We start from the raw sequence: 14379 nt of genomic DNA on the forward strand, positions 1-14379 counted from the left end.
TCTTTAAAACATTCTCATAAACTCAAAAATAGCCCCTGAACCAGAGATAAATACTTCCAAATTAGTACATAGAACTCCGCCGAACCGCTAACTGGTTTATTTGCGCATTTATTTAATATGTCAGCTACATTATAGTCATATTAAGCCAATTTCAGGGCGTATTACAACTTTGTCATAAGCTCAAAAACCATATGGCCAACACACACACACACACACGCCCATTTTTCAGCAGCCGCCCTTATAAATGTGGTCTCCATCCTCTGTCTCTCTGTCTTTCGGGCAGGCAAAATTGATGCCGCCAATTAAGAGGCGTTGAAAAACATTTCGTAAAATTTTTGCTAAAATTGCCAAAGCCACGCAAAGTGCCAGGATAAACGCGGTGGCTGCCTGGACGCGGGTGGAGCCATCGCAGAGACCGCCATATCGACACTGCAACCACACATATCACCACTCAAAACATCCGACACAATCCAATGTTGATTACCACATAAAAATCCATTGTCCACCAACTGCTCCACCACCCACTCCCACTCGGACTCCCACTCTGACTCCCATTTCGTCTCCCACTCCGTCGCCATCGCCATTTGGTCAACAATTTTGATTGCCTCGACGCGCGCAAAATTATTCCTAAAAACAAATACAAATACGAATACAAATTCATTTGAGTGGATTTCAGTGGGCCCCGTCGCCCTGTCCCTTGCATGTCCTTTTTAGTCCTTTTTGCAGTGCATTTTATGCGTCCTGCGCCATTTCGCTAATGGTGGGGCCTGGTACTCGCAGACGTCGCTGTCGCTGCCAACGTCGCTGTCGCCGTCGCTGCCAACGTCGACGCAGGCTCCTGATGATTGTCCTGCAATTTGTGTCCTGGACGTGCATGCGTGTTGGAAATTGTCGTTCTTATTGCCTTTTCAAAAAATTATTTCGCGTTAATGGCAATTACCACTTGTGTATGTCCTGGCCCCAGGCTCTGCTCCTCCTCATCCTCATCCCCCTCATCATCCTGCTCGTGGCTGCTGCTGTTGCTGCTGTAATGCAATTTGAAATTATTTTTAAAGAAATTTTATGATTTCCAGTTAATTTATGTTAAGTGTACTTAAGTGAAAATTGTGTGTGCTGGAAATTAGCCGAACTGTGGGCGTGGTTTATTAGTCGACACAATTAGTTGCACTTTGATGGCCGCGCATTTGTGCCAACAGTAAATTGCAACATAATTTTTAGCTCAATTAGCAAACCCCATGGAGGATATTGCTTTCGAGAATTAAAGTACTTAAAGTTTCTGAAATGTGACAATTAAGCTACTTCTTGTTTTCATTAAACACTTTCAAAAAACGTTTAGCCCTTTTCTTATAAGCTTCATTATATGGAGAAAGCTAAAACGCTTACGGATGTAAAGCGAAGAAGAATACAAAATGTTTACGAATAAGAAATGTTTAGGAAAGAAAATTGTACGAAGTAAATTCTATTTGTTTTGCGATCTAAAATATTTTTTGATAAATTTAATACACATTTATTTTTTCACTTCTTAACTGTGACAATTACTGCCTGCAAGACATTTACGGATGCGACACAAAGAGGAATGAAAAACATATTTGCTCAAAAGAGAAAAGAAATTAATCTAAGTTTGAGTCTATTAAAAAAATTAATGAATCGCTTACCTTACCTTACTTTTGGTAACATTTTTATTTTGATATATATGTATATTTATATGCTATATATATGCTAAACATTTTATGGTACTGACAATTGCTATTGCGATATTGATAAGTCCATGTTAGGGTTATACGTGGTCTTGCTTCAAGCTTAAAATAGATATTATGCGACCTTGAAAGCTTCAACAGATGGATAAATACACCCCATTTAAATGTTTATGAAGCAAAGAAAGTGTTGCTTCGGCTTTCTTTATAGACATAAGATTCTAATCCATATATCCGGGCCATAATAATTCTTTTATAGCATCATTTGCGTGTTATATCGAACAGATTTGTTGAAATTCATGTTGTAATTATGTAACAAATACTTACGGCCATACTTGAGGCCACAAATTAAATAATTCAAAATTTTACGATGCGACACAGATGCATTCGAACTCACACACACACGCACACACACTCGTATTTATGTGTAGCTATTTACAAAAATTTTGTTTGAAACTGGAAAAAAATAAAGAAAATTGTTTAATTTTCTGGAACTCATCATAAGCGAAACCATAAATTATCAGATATAGAAAAAAGCATGCGATACTCTGGCCTGTTCGCAACGAGGTCGCAGAGTGGAGCAACAGAGAGGGTCTGAGTGGGAGGGAGAGAGAGAGACCGAGAGAGAGAGAGGGCGAGTGAAGGCAACTAAATAACTCCGAAGAATGAATTATGACAGTTCTAATTGACTGAAATATGGTGCGATGGCTGCTTTCCATCATTTGTATTCCTTCCTCTCTTTATTATTTCTTTTTTGGACTTTGTGCGGGTTGTTACAGTGGGTGTGCATATGCTCGTGCAGATAAAAATAAAGGGTGGCTGGGGACAGACAGCGCACAGTTGAAGTGCGCAAACGAGCATCTTACAGATACTTTTGCTTCACTTTCGTTTTAGTAACGCTGCCTGCATTGAATGGGAATTGAAAAGCAGACAACAACAAAACTGCCAAACAATGAGGCTGCTGTTGTCGCCGGTTTCGGTATTTGGTCTTGTGTGGCTGCTGCTGCTGCTGCTGCTGCTGCTTCTGCTGCTGCTGGTGGCTGGTGTTTGCCATCGAGTGCATCTCGAGCAGAGTGCCACAAACATCTCCAACAAAAAAAAAAGAAGAAAAACCAAACCGAACTGAACCGAACCGAACCCAAAAGCCAGTGAAATGTGTCTAAAGACGGCGGCGATGGCAATGGCGACGCCTGCTTTGCCGGCTCCTGCCACAGTATTTCATTTTTTTGAAGTGCCAGTTTATGTATCTGAAAGATACGCTTAGCAAGCACATGCACACACACAGAGTGAGTGTGCGGCACTGAAAGAAAGGAAACGCCATGCCAAGCTGTTGGGCAAATGGAAGAAATGGATTTTTGACAGATTTATGACTATCGAGCCGTCTTCATTTTTTGAATTATTGCCATCGAAATAGACGAAAAATTCGGGTATTTCTTTCTCTCGCTTCAGTTCGCCGCCGCCGGCTCAGTTCGGTTCCGTTCTCAAACAGCCTCCCGCTGCTGTCTCCCAACAACCAAAAAAAAAATAAAGAGAAAAACCAACAAATAAACTGAGCAACCCGCCGCCGCACACATGGATTTGGATTGGATTCCGTTCGGATTTGGCCTGGACTTCAGCTTGGTATTTGGCATTGGGCAGCCTTTGACTCTCGACCGCTGTCGCAGGAAAAGGAAGTGTGGCTTTCTTTTCAATTTGTCCTTCGGCCTGTCCTTACCTATAAACCACTTGAACGGGTTTTTGTAGTATGGGAACATACGTTCATTCGGAAGTGCAGCCGGATGATGTTTTTGTATTTTTATGACCAACTATCTATTCGTTTAGTTATTTTAGAGAACTTAATTCGCTTTATGAAAATATATTTGTCTAAAATATAATTTGAATCTAAATGGATAAATTTAGAAATACAATTAAAGACTAACTCGCTCCGTTTCGAAGAAACTTTACAAAACGTATTTTCATGTATCGCTCTACTATGCGATTCTCAAAATTGCAAATAAGTGTCTCACTAATCTCAGAAGCTTTATCTCTGCTCAACCTCTTTCACTCTACTTTTTCCGCTGGCACTCTCTCTCTCTCTTTCTCCCTCTCTTTTTATACCCCTTTCTTTTTATGGCTTTTACTCTAATCTGATCTCTACTTCTTTTGTACTTTTAGATATATGGATATATGTTTCTGGGAGTTTGCCTCATTCTGACTAATAGATGACAATAGATTTTTGGGTAAGTACACATATTTTTATATACAATTACGAATGTGTGTAATGGAATTTCCCTGAATTCCCTTATGTTTTGAATACAAATATTAGCAAGAATTTTGAAATGGTAATATTCTTTTATAAATTTTTTTTTTTTTGAGAATCCCAAAGGAAACGCTTAAGTTTTGTCACTGCTCATTATTCATGGTAAATAACGAAACTTCATTCTATTCGTTCTAATCCAATTCAAGGTGTTTCATAGTTTAAGTAATCTATATTGTTATGTTTAATAACATCGCACAAAAAAGAGAAATATTATGAACAAAATATGCTGCAAAAGTAATCATGCTGGCAAAACGTTTAAGAATTTCGCACAGAATGGGGAAAAAATAGGAACCACGTATACTTCTTGCAAGCATACTATCTAAACATTTCAGAATATCGCACAAAAGGGAGAGAACAGAAAAAACATATTGTTTTCAAACTTGTTGCTCTTTTGGTTAGTGTGGTAAAGAGAGTTGGTAAATAGAATTAGGATGGAATATAAAACATGACGCAGATCAGTATAAGGTCTTACACATTTTCCCAAACAAATTTTGAAGACCTTTGATTGTATTTGAGTAGAGATTTTACGGCGGCTTTTCCAATGTTTAACATTTTTGTGGAGCTAACCAATTCCAACTGTGGGCTCGGACTAGGAGTAGGCAGCTGCGCTCGCCAGAGTCGAAATGTAAACAAAAGGCCCGAGAGAAAATAATAGAGGAAAATGAAAATGCAACAGAAGCCACAGCCAATGCCAAAGCGCTGGCTTAGCCAAAGGAAAAATCTATAAATGCAGTCGCATAGTCGTAAGTCTGCAATTTACGATCGATCGATTTCAAGTTAAGCATATGCGACTCCCCGACTTTGACTTCGACTACGATTCCGGCGACTCGGCAACTGCCACTGCAACTGCAACTGCCACTGCAACTGCAACTGCGGCTGTGCAGGCCAGAAGCGAATGGAATGGCTGCATGGAAGATGGAGTCGCCAAGAAAAATGCCGAATTGCTGATGGCGCGAGCAGCAGGAGCTGGAGGAGTTAGAGGAGCGGTGGAGGCGGGTGGCTGTTGCATGTGTCAGATGTTGCATCGGGCACCGTTATGATGTGCGCTTGATGCCCCTCGGCAACATTTTGCACTTAATTTAATTTGTACGGCAAACAACGGCGCACATTTCATGGCAAATATGAGCGGGATCGGGTGTAGAGTTCCACCATGGCAGCGCCACATCAAGCGCCTTTTGGCCGCAGGGTGGGCGTGGCATGGATTTGAAGTGCAGCTGGGGGGCTTGCGGAATGGGCATGTGGCGGCGGGTCGGGGGCTCAACGTCTGCTGGTCCATATCAGTTTCATGGAACTATGGTCACGATTTGGCAATAATGTTGCTTAAATACGCTCCGGCTGTAGCCAAAGCCAAAGCCGAGGCGGACGCCGACCGTGGCCGGCCCGGCCCGGCCCGGCCTGGCCTGGCCTGGACCTGCACCGGCTGCGGCTGCGACTCGCTTCGGCCTCGATGGCCAATTGTAAAACATTCGTTTGTGAGATTTGTTTGCGGGATAAAAATAAAATTGTTCATTTAAAGTAGCTGCTTCTGTGTGCTGTGTGGACGACCGCAGATTGTTGTGCACTTGTGGAGGGAGGCAACGAGCGGCGCGGTGCGGCGGGGTGCGGTGCCCCAGGCAGGCGCATGGCCATTGCCCGCTTCCAAATTGGCTTTGTTTATGAGATCGCTTTTATCGTCCGCGGCAAAGGACCTGCGGGTTAATTTCTTAGCGCTACTTAATTTTTTCTCGATCCCTCTCCTCACCCCCTTCCCACAAGTGGCCAGCCCCCAAACAACATCGTTTGGCATAGCCAAAAAAAAAAACTACGCTAATTTTCCGCAAATTCCAGCGCTTATCAATCCCATTTAGATTAGATGTGTAATTTCGTTGTTACATTTCGAAAGATACTTGTTTACCGATTCCGCATCAAAGCTACACAAGATCGTAACAACATGGAAATTGTTACGCTCGATCGGATATCGGGTAAAAGACATTCACATTTTCTTCAAATCGCCACGAATTGTTTCAGAGCAGGCAAGAAAATGAGTTTCGCGCTTTCAAGCGGAACCTTTGAAAGTCTAACTTAAATTTCGGGACGCTTAACTCTGTAAAATTTCTTTTGCATATCTTATGTTATTATTTAATAAATTATAACTTATTTCCTCTCACTTACTTCGATGCATTCCAAAGTTTTTTAAGAATAGAACATGTTAAATCTTTTGCGAAAGTTCTGTATGTATCAATATTCTAAATATTATCTATTAGTTGATCATTCAGGACTTCAAACCACTTGCCATAAGAATTGGGTATATCGTACAGCTTTTAAATTATAAGAGCATCAGCTAAAGAGTGTGCAAATAATCATTATATATTATATATTTTATAAATTATTATATTTTTTATATTTTTTTTAAGACTTCACTTTATTTAAACTCATTTATTTAGATACTTCGAATTTTGACCTATTTGCTTACTGCTAAGCGAACAACTTATCGATTGCTTGCCTATCGATTCTACATAACAGAAAGCCTTTTATCTGATCATTCTGTACATAATTCACTGCTGGGCATTATAATTGGGCGTCTCGTACAGCTCATAAAAGCATCTGCTAAGGGTTTTGGCAGACATTTTTATATATTGTTAAGACTATAAACATTTATTAAAAAACGTTTCTTACTATCTTCGAGCTATTGATTATCGATAACACAATCATTTTAACTATGGTATAAAGTTGTCGGTCGCATAAAAAAATCATAATATTTACATGCATCTGTCTTATTGTCTTTTAATCAATATTTTTTAATTTAAATTCGTTTGCATTAAATCTTTTGCTTCAATCTTTTATTAGTAAATTGCTAATAAGCAATTTTTTGACTATTAGTTAAGAGAACTTACGAATAATAAGGGTAAGCTAATTAATTCTGGTTTTCATTTATTGCAAAGGAATGTAAATAAGAAATTTTAAAATAAAAGATAATTGTTAATAGAACAATTTGGATTAAATATTTGTTAACTAAACTCAACACTAAAATCAAGTAAAAATTTTAATTTTTTTTTTTAGTTCTAGTTTTTTCAAGGCAAAGAGTTCTAGAGATATAAATACAGTCCAAGCAGGTATTTAGACTTATAACGTATCTTTTCTCATTTTTGTTTTTACCGAATTTAATCTTACGCCCTGACATGACAAGATCATTGAAGCCAATTGGCAACATAGCGACCAAAAAACTTGGCCATAAAACACAAGGATCTTGACTTTTGCCAATCACAACAAGTTGTAGTCAGGTCGCAAAAGTTGAGGTACAAATATGGCGTGGAAGTAGCATAAGCTTGCAATGCGATATGCGAATGTTGCTCTATGTTGTTGTTGCAGTTGTTGTTGTTGTTGTTGTTGCAGTTGTTGTTGTTTTGTTGCTGTCGCTGTAGTCACGGCCGATTGGCCTTTGAGCAACGCTTTTTGTGCCAATCGCAGGCGGTTGTTGCTGTTCCTCTTGTTGCTGTTGTTGTTGTTGTTGTTGTTGTTGTAGTCGTCCTGGTTGTTGAACGACCTGTAGCCTGCTCCCGTTGTAAATGTTGTCGCCGTCGTCGTCGTCACAGACGACATCACACATTGACCATTGCCAGTGTAGAATTTGGTGCAATTGTCGTGGCAGCCAACACCCGCGCCCTCTGCACCCAACCAACCCCCTCCCGCCTTGCAGGCTCCTTGCCCCGCATTGGCTAGTGCCTCTGGCAATGGGTCTGGCTCCTCATGTCTGATTTACGAGCCGAGCGATGTTGGCGATGCTGGCGATGCCGTGGCCAAGATCGTCGCCGGTTATGCCAGGTCAGTTCCATTATTTTCTGGCCAATTCGCCATTGTTACAAATGCTAATTTTGATATTTTGTATTTAAATGCACAGGAGGCAGCATAGAACTTTATGCTACCCTTTAGGTAGCACAAAAAGAAAGGGTATTACAAATTCAACAATTGCTTGGTGACTCTAGACAGAACCAAAGTTGAGCATGAGGTGTACTCTAAAGATTTTGTCTTCTGTCTACTGTCCTAAAGGAGGCTCGATTCTCAGGGTTCCATTCATTAATTTTTTTAATAATTTTAAGCTGATTCTATAACTCGAATCTTTAACCTAAAAAAATTAGATATAAACTAATTGACGCAGTTTTTCTTAATTTAAGTTGAATTTTAAACAACTTAAGTATTTTGAAAGTTTAATTTTTTGCCTCAGGCAATCAGGTACATTTTTGTTTTCTATTGAATACTTGCTAAAGCTTGGGCTACAGCTGGAAAGAACATTTATGGTATCCACTGTACGTGAAAATCTTTTGTAACTGCATTAAATTTTATTTTTAATTCATTTTAATTTTGATAACTTTCTTTTGATTAATCTTGTCCAAATTTTCAATACTAATTTTTAAATAAATATATAACTATGATTTGAGAATTGACTCGGGCTTAATAATAAATATAACATGGGAAATAATTGTAATTTGTTAATTGCATAAATAAGTGAAATGGTTTTTGTGAGGGCATTTCTTTTGTCGCCATTATCTGTGCTGTAATTTTATTCGCTTATTTTCTAGTTCATGCTGCAAATGTGGCATTGAATTTCATATTGCGCGCTGCAGCTCCAACAGCGAAGCCGGTCCCCAATCGCATCGACAATCGTAAGCGTTGCATTCGCCATCGTCTCCATCGTTTCCATCGCCGTCGTCTCGTTCCGATCCGCTGTAATGGATGTTATGTTCTGGCGGCGATCGCATGACAGGCGCATGTTGCAGCCGTTGGCATCCGCACCATTATGGCAACTGGGTCCCCAGAGTCGGTCTTAAGCCTTAGCCGCCGTCCCTGCCCACCGTGGCATTGCCAATGCATCGCATTCCCCAAAAAGCGTGTAATCAATAAACAACAAGAGCCATCGAAGCTACGATCCGATGCCCCCTTCAAGCTGCCTACCCAGCCCAGTCTGCCCAGCTGAACAGTTGCCCGGTTGCCCTGCTCGCTGGACTCGGAGACAGGCATCTCGTGTAACCTATGGGAATGCTCTGGCTCTGGCTCTGGCTCGGGATCTGGCTCTGGCTCTGGCTCAGACTTGGGCTGGCTGGCGACTGCTGGCGATTGCGCTCGATTGTATCTGTTTCGCTCTTCTTCTGCTTTCTGTATCTGGATAATGATCCATTGTTTGCATCTTGAACTTGTTTTAAATGCGCGCGCACTCACACACATCCCAGCCTCCCAGCCTCGTTCGCCCATCCACAGCCATCCACTTCACTCCATCTTGTAGCTGCCTCCTCCTCATCATCGTCCTCAATGTACCCGTCGTCGTGGTCGTCAACGCTGCAGCCATATCTGGAGTCTGGCTGATTCATTGGATGCACACCACACAAACAACAACAACAACAAAAAACTAAAAACAAAAGCAACAACAGAGCTGCTAAATTGCTGAGCTATCCGCGAGGCATGTTCAGCAATTTCTTTTAATTAGAAGATATTTTTGCGCTTATTAGAATATGTTGCGACATGGAGAATTTGGTTAAAGTGCATTCAGGAGCGGACAGGGCCCACCTTGTAGGCATGAACTCGTAGGAACTCAAGATCAGGCAGCTTACGTTTTCCTTTTTTTAAACTCCTTTCACAACGCACATGGAATACTCACAATTTTCTAAGTACTCTCCGATTGTGTATAGTCATTAACATTTCTTTACATACAATTTTGTTTTGTCTTTCTTTTAACATTTACTAAATTGTTATTTAAAAATAACTATTTTTATCTTAATGCTGGATTTGGCGCCCTTTCCTTATTATAAATGTTCGTTTGGCTGACTCGAGCTCCGGACAGCCAAACAAATATATATATTTTTTTTTAATTTATTATTAATTTAACTTTTACTTAGATCATGTTATTTATTTATTTATTCATTATTTATTTATAATTTTTAAATTTACATTTTTATTGATTTATTTGTTTGTTGAATTATTTATTAAGTTATTTATTTATTATTTATTTAATGTCTGCTTCTTTTCTATTAATTGTTATTTATTTCTCACCTATAATTTATTAATTTTTCATTGATATTGATTATTTTATTATTATTTGATATGTATTTATTATTTGCTAATTTTCTATTTATTATATATTAAGTTGTAACCTAATTAAGTTCATTTATTATTTATTATTGAGTTTATTTATATTTTAACAACGATTTTTATTTGAGATTTTCGCTGCGTGCTTTCTTCCTGAAAGTATACCCAATAGTTGGTCGCTCTACTAGCTGTAAAATCTAGTTAAATCCAAAAACCACAAATTTTTATTGCAAATAATAATCTATATAACATAACCTTTGGTATTTTCCGGTCAAAAAAGATTTCTCCTATTCTTAGAACTTATAAATACGTTACTTAATTCAATTTAATTTAATTCAATTTTCTTCTGTCTTCGACTTAAAATAAATGTATATAGCTTGATAAACATAACAAGCCTCTCACGTGAAAGAACTAACCTGTTCCAATATTACTTATAATATATTTTCTTATTATCAGTTAAGCGTAGTAACAATAATGCGATTCCATAAACAATTTTAATCTAATCTGCCGCAATGAACCACTAAGAAATATGATCAGCAACGATTTAAACGCTATAAATCAATCAAAATATATTGATAGCCCCGTGATGGATTTATAAGCCAAACAGCTCTGGGTCTTATTATTTCGTTAGAATGATCGTAAATCCGAGTTGAATGATTGGCACTAACCGAGTACTTGTTACACATGACTCAGCGCAGACTTTAATCCTTATCGCTATCATATATATATACCATATGGAGTATTCCATATACGAATACCATATGTTAACGACTTGAACGATTGCAAGTAAATTGTTTAATAGCACTGCTAACGATAAGCACTCGGATTTATAACCAACCAGCTTGCTTATCAGTCAGTTTTGTTTCTTACACAATTTCAAATTGGATTTCATTATACGAGACATCGGCTATTTAATGAATGTGTTCAGCGGGATCATAACTTATTCGTAAAATGATTTGCATGGCAATTCCAATGAAAGTTCCAAACTGACAGCCATAAATATTCAACTCAAAACTGAAACCTTTTGTGTTTGCTTTTCTTTTATTTTAGTTTTTGTTGGCGCAAACTTTTAAATATTCATGCGCGATATTTGTCGAAGCGACAGATCTGCAGGCTCGTCCATGTCGCGGCAACGATCGATTGTCTCCTGACTTGTAGGCGCTGATCTTGGCCCAGGTCCTTTGTTTCAGCGAACAGCCTCAATGCCAATCCGATTGTTTAGGAACCAAATACCAAAAACAATGGGTCATTTAGCCAGTGTGCTGTGTGGCTGGCTATTTGGCTGCCTGGCTGCTTGGCTCTGTGTGGATTGTGTTTCGGGTAACTTACCGAAAAACGTTACCGATCCTGACAGCCAACAAGTATTGCACGACTCGTCGTTCGCCAGGCTCTTGTCCTTGTCCCTCGCAACATTTTCGGTGCCCCCTGAGTGATTTATTAAGTTTGTGTCAATTCTTGAAATTATTGGCCCAAACGAGTGGCCAATTCCATTTCAGCTCAGCCTCAGCCTCGAAATCAACATCAGTTTCATTTCTTGCATCGTGCTGACGGCTCCTGCATATCTTAACACATTTCGGTATTCCCTTGAAAACTCATTTCATAGAAGATGGAATCCCTTGAACATATCTCAACGAAAGACAACAAACACGCTCTTAATTTGCATGTGGCTTGTTTTTGGATTTTAGATCGAACCTCGGAAATGCCTACAGTTCTTGTCCAAATCTTTTTTTCAGCTGCTTAATATTAGCTTAAGTCTGAATTAATAGATGAGCCTTAAAATGTTGCAGAAGAAAATAAAAAAAACTGCAGGTTGGCATTTCCTTATTCGAAAAATCTCATAACTGCTTTAGGAAGGAATCAAATCATATATTTTTTTGAACTATTCGACAAAGCGAGTTTGAAAACTTCCCCCAAAGATACAACATTTTAAGGGAAAATCTAAAAAGTATTACTGCCTAATAAATTAATCAAAGCAGGCCATAAAATCTGAGCTGAATTAAGACAAGAGCGGAAACAAACTTTGGAGCTCTTATCCAATTGTATTCAGAACTTATTTAAATATCAAAATATTCCCAAATATGTAAAATATTTTTTGGGAACCTGTTTAACCTTTTTTTTGGCAAATCCGTCCAACTGGGTGGAAAAGGGGCGTTTTATAAATCCAAAATTGCATTTTCTTCGTTAAGCTCGAGTTATATACTTATATTTTATTTGTTTCCTACATTTACATTTGTTTTCAATACATTTTAAATTTATTTCGGTAATTTTTAATAGAATAGCTGGAATTTAAAGAAATTGCAGGTCAAGCTGAATAATGACAGCTAATAGTAAATGTATTGTAATATATAGTGCTGCAATTATGCATCTAATTATTAGTTTAATTGTTCAATAAAAATATAATAGAAATTGTTGATATGGAAGGGGCCAAAAGCTTGAAGCTTATAAATAATAATTTCCATTTATTATAAAAGAGAGCTCTAGACATTGATCTAGTCACACCCCGTAATAAATATCGAATCTGATGTCTCTGTTAACTGTTAATAGCTGAACATAGTAAATAAGTAAATGTATCTTCTATGCGAATTGGCAAACTTTGTGTATCTTTTGGATAAATGGCAAATCACGTCGCCAACATTCAAACCATCAAGATGCAAAGGCTTGCGCTGAAATCGCAGCAACTTAATCTGTGACTGAATAAAGTGCGGGCATGCCAGCGCACATTCAATTGCAGTTGCAGTTGCAGTTGCAGTTTGGTTCCATTCAGCAAATAGGTAGCACATATACCAAATGGCTGGGGTCCATGGAGGAGCCATAATTTAAATTTTCATGCGCCTCGGCTGTCAATTGTGCGCAGCCAACAACTCAGTTTAATGGCAGCAGCCCATGAGGAGCAGCCGCACCAACAACAGCAACAAAATTTAAATACAAACAACTAGAAGCAACAACAACAACAGCAACCACAGTGGGCACCAATACAAGTAAACACTGTAGCTGGGCTTCAAATGGCGCTAAATCAAACGACGGCCACGAAATTGCCATAATGACGACACCACGATGACGATCATCATGATGATGATGATGCTCGAGATGATGATGATGATGATGATGATGATAATGATGATGATGATGATGATGATGATGATGATGGAGCTGCAGCTGAGGATGCGCTGGCTGCCATTGCAGTGGCTCGCTTCGGATCGGCAGCCAAATAATCAGCGCAAAATTATTGGAAAATCGTCTGCGCTGGCGCAAATCCTGAAGAGCACTTGTTGAAATCTCAGTGCTACTTGCAGAAGAGGGAAAAACAAAAATAAACATACGAACTGTGAAAAAAGTGAGAGAAGAGTGGTTAGATCGAATTTTAAATACCCTTGCAGACATTTTACTGATATACGAAAATATGGCGTACTCATAATATCACAGTATTTAGTTTAAATTTAAATATAAAGATATAAACCTTAAGAGTTTTGAGATTGACTTGAGTTTGCTTGTTTGGCCTTCGTTTTTTTTCTCTGTGTATGGATAAGGTTCAAAGAGAAGTATACTAGGCTCATATGTGTTAAGTTTGGTCTAGTTATCTCGAAAACTAAAAAGTTTTCCATACAAAATTTAGATTGCTATGAAATAGTAGTCTCAATCATGATAAGACAAGGCTTATATGCTGCAACAAGCTGTTGTTTTAATTGGAGCGATCTATGTATATATTTGGACAAAATCAACATAGTTGTTTCTACGGAATCTCTGTTTGCACACTTAGTTTTTATCACAAATAATAATACATATTTTTCATATTGTACGATCCGGACTATTCCGACAAATGACTAAGTTAAGCAAAGTTGTACAAAGATAGTTTTCCAACCGAGATTTTAGTTAGTCCTTATAAATGGAGGACCTCTGCCAACTTGCATGACCCATAGAAGAAAGCGGGCCTGACTATATGCGGCTTTTCATAATGACTAAGACTCTATATATAAGTGGCAACTGACTATAAATATACGTTTATATAGAAAAGAGCCACTTTGTTTGCGTTACAAGTTGCGACACAAAATCAAAGTACTCGCTAACTGGGTACTACAAAAAATGATTGCACATGTTGCAAGCCGCAAGTTGCAAGTTGGCAAATCGAAATTATCGCATAATCGTGTCGAGCGCGTTGAGGCAATTTTGGTTGGATTTGTGGCTGCGCGGCACAGAAGCGACAGCGAGTCGCATGCAGCAAAGAACGTTCCGCCGAGTGCAAATTTGTGGCAGCTACTTTGGCTGCCACTCGAGTGCCAGCCGAACTGAAAGGTTCAGCAGCTTCACATGTGCTGACGATCGGCAAACAAA

General features: G+C 38.8%; 1 protein-coding gene across 3 annotated transcripts in view; it reads left to right on the forward strand.

Annotated features, from left to right (window-relative positions):
* Positions 1–14379, forward strand: part of LOC135428571 (zinc finger protein 814) — a 240866-nt gene that overhangs the window by 68999 nt on the left and 157488 nt on the right. For all 3 annotated transcript variants that reach the window (XR_010436279.1, XR_010436280.1, XM_064682645.1), the window contains exon 3: positions 3849–3913. The gene's annotated coding sequence lies outside the window, so the exon portion shown is untranslated. The remainder of the gene's footprint in view (positions 1–3848; positions 3914–14379) is intronic.

Source organism: Drosophila montana, unplaced genomic scaffold, assembly GCF_035044405.1.
Source record: "Drosophila montana isolate Dmon_TW-CO22-7 unplaced genomic scaffold, ASM3504440v1 contig_1408_1, whole genome shotgun sequence".
NCBI classification, from domain to species: Eukaryota; Metazoa; Arthropoda; class Insecta; order Diptera; family Drosophilidae; genus Drosophila; species Drosophila montana.